This window comes from Sapajus apella, unplaced genomic scaffold (genome assembly GCF_009761245.1).
Source record: "Sapajus apella isolate SASKATOON/1434 unplaced genomic scaffold, GSC_monkey_1.0 scaffold20, whole genome shotgun sequence".
In the NCBI taxonomy this organism is placed as follows: domain Eukaryota; kingdom Metazoa; phylum Chordata; class Mammalia; order Primates; family Cebidae; genus Sapajus; species Sapajus apella.
The window spans coordinates 2,301,653-2,304,599 of NW_022436960.1; the positions used below are offsets into that span (position 1 = coordinate 2,301,653).

The 2,947-nt window shown below is 34.2% G+C and overlaps 1 non-coding gene across 1 annotated transcript; it reads left to right on the forward strand.

Annotated features, from left to right (window-relative positions):
• Window positions 1–2,300: 2,300 nt before the first annotated feature.
• LOC116558116 lies at window positions 2,301–2,516 on the forward strand. The gene has a single exon (XR_004271848.1). It is a non-coding gene; the product is annotated as a small nucleolar RNA U3 (small nucleolar RNA).
• The last annotated feature ends 431 nt before the right edge of the window (window positions 2,517–2,947 follow it).

Below are 2,947 nucleotides of genomic sequence, written 5' to 3' on the forward strand. Positions count from 1 at the left end.
GACAGGGTCGTTACAGCATGTTATCTAAAATGTCCAGCTTTCAACAAACAATTGTGACATATGCAATAAAGTGGGAGCATATGGCCCATTCAAAGGAAAAAGACCCAGCAGCAGAAGATGTCGCTGAAGGGACCTGAGTGTCAGATTTGGGAGACAAAGAATTTATATAAATATGTAAATTTGGGAGCTTAAAAATACAACACCTAAATTTAAAAATTCACTAGAGACCTCAACAATGAATTTGAACTCACATTAAGAAAGAATCAGAGGCCAAACATTTTAAAAGAATGAAGACCAATTCTTTACACACTCTTTCAAAAAGTAGAAGAGGTAGAAACATTTCCCAAATTATGAGTATTGTGAGGCCAGTATTACCCTGATACCAAAACCAAAGAAGAGATCACAAGAAGAGAAAACCACAGACCAGTATCTCTTATTAGGAAGCACTCAAAATCCTTGACAAAATGCTGGCAAACCACACCCAACAATGTACGAAAATAGTTCCACACCATAACCAAGTGAGATTTATCTCAGGAATTGCAAAGCTAGTTTAACATACAAAAATTAATTAATATAATACACTATATCAATAGAATTAAAAAAACAAAAACTACATGATCATCTCTATGCACACAAACTATATGACAAAGCCCAATAAACATGATGATGAAAACACACAGTAAACTCAGAATATAGATAATTTTTTCTGAAACTGACAAAGGGCATCTTAGAAAAACTCACAGCTAACATCACATTTAATGGCGAAAGACTGGATTCTTTCTCCATAAGATCAAGACCAAGAGAATAATGTCTGCTTTCCTCATTTCTATTCAGCATTGTATTGGGGTTTCCAACCAGGGCAATTAGCAAGGAAAGAAAACACAAGACATTTAGTTTGGGAAAAAAAGGTTAAACTATCTCTAGTTGCATATGTCATGATCTTGTATACATATATGGTTATGACGAACCCAATTTAAAAAACTATTAGAACTTATAAACAAATTCAGTAAGGTTTTAGGATATGAGACCAATGCATTAAAATTACTTGTGTTTCTCTACACTTGCAGTAAACAATCTAAAAATGAAATTAAGAAAATGATTGTATTTACAAAATACAATTATTTTAGTAAGAATAAGTTTAACAAAAGAATTGCAAAGCTTATACTTTGAAAACCACAAAACTTTTTGAAAGAAATTAATACAGCTCTAAATATATGGGAAACATCCTGTGTTCCCGTATTAAACGACTTAGTATTGTTAAGATGGCAATATTCTCCAAATTGATCTATGAATTCAGCACAATCCCTGTCAGAATCTCAGCTGCCTTTTTTTTTGTAGAAACTGTCAAGTTGGTTCTAAAATTCATATGCAATTCAAGGAATTCAAAATAGCAAAAATAATCTTTAAAAAGAAGATCAAAGTAGAAAGACTCACACTTCCTGACTTCAAAACCTACTACAAAGCAAGAATAATTACTCTAGTACAGTACTGGCAGAAGGATAGATAAATAGATTAATGGAGTAGAATTGAGAGTCTGGAAATTAAGCCATGTTTCTATGGTAAACTGATTTTTGACAAGAATCCAAGCCCACCTACTAGAGAAAGAATGGTCTTTTGACAAATGGTGCTGAAACAACTAGATATCCACATGAAAAAGAATGAAGTTGGACCCTTACCTTTCACTGCATACGAAAGTTAACTCAAAATGGATCAAACTTCTGAATGTAAAAACTGAAACTACAGAATTCTAGAAGGAAATAGAAGGGGTCATATCTTCATAATGTTTGATTTGGCAATGGATCTTAGCACAAGCAACCAAAGTAAAGCCATACATATCCGACTCCATCAGAATTAATGGTTTTTTTTTCTTCGAAGGACACTATCAAGAAAGAGAAAACTCAACCCACAGAATGGTAGAAAATATCTGCAAAAAAAAAAAAAAAAGAAAAAGAAATAGCCAAAAGATGGAAACAATCCAAATGCCCATCAACTAATGAATGGATAAACAAAATGTGGTATGCCCATATACTGGAATATTATTTGGCCATAAAAAGAAACTAAGTATTGATACATGCTATAATATATGCAAACCTTGAAAGAAGTATGGTAAGCAAGGAAAGCCAGTCACAAGAGGCCACAAATTATATAATTCTATTTATAGAAATGTCCACAATTGGAGAAGGTATAGGGACAGATAGTACATTAGTAGTCGCTTAGGCCTGGGAGGAAGAACATATGGAAAGTAGGAGGATGATGGTTAAAGAATACAAGCTTCTTTCTGAAGTAATAAAAATGTTCTGAAGACTGTGCTTTCAGGGATTATTTCTACAGTTCATTGCTAGAGAAGTTTCTCTGAATGTGTAGAGCACCAGAAACCACGAGGAGGAGGCACAGAGTTCTCTCCTGAGCGTGAAGCTGGCGTTTGGTGTTGCTTTGCTGCAGCTGTCATTTGCCATTGGTGATCGTTCTTTTCTTCTTCCGGGAGAGTGAGAGAAAGAGAACGCAGTCTGAGTGCTTCTTGTTTTTACAAAAAAAAAAAAAAATTCTGAAGTTTACTGTGATGCTGGTTGCACTTATTTGTAAATATATTAAAGACCACTGAACTGTATAAATGTATACATTTTGTATTATGTGAAGTATATCTCAATAAAACTATTTTTTAAAGGATGGATGTAGATGTGTGGTATTATTTCTGAGGCCTCTGTTCTGTTCCATTGGTCTAGGTATCTCTTTTTGTACCAGCACCATGCTGTTTTGGCTACTGTAGCCTTGCAGTATAGTTTGAAGTCAGGTAGTGTGATGCCTCCAGCTTTGTTCTTTTTGCTTAGGATGTCTTGGCTATACAGGCTCTCTTTTGGTTCCACATAAAATTTAAAGTAGTTTTTTCTAATTCTGTGAAGAAAGTCAATGGTGGCTTGATGGGGATAGCATTGAATCTTTAAATTAC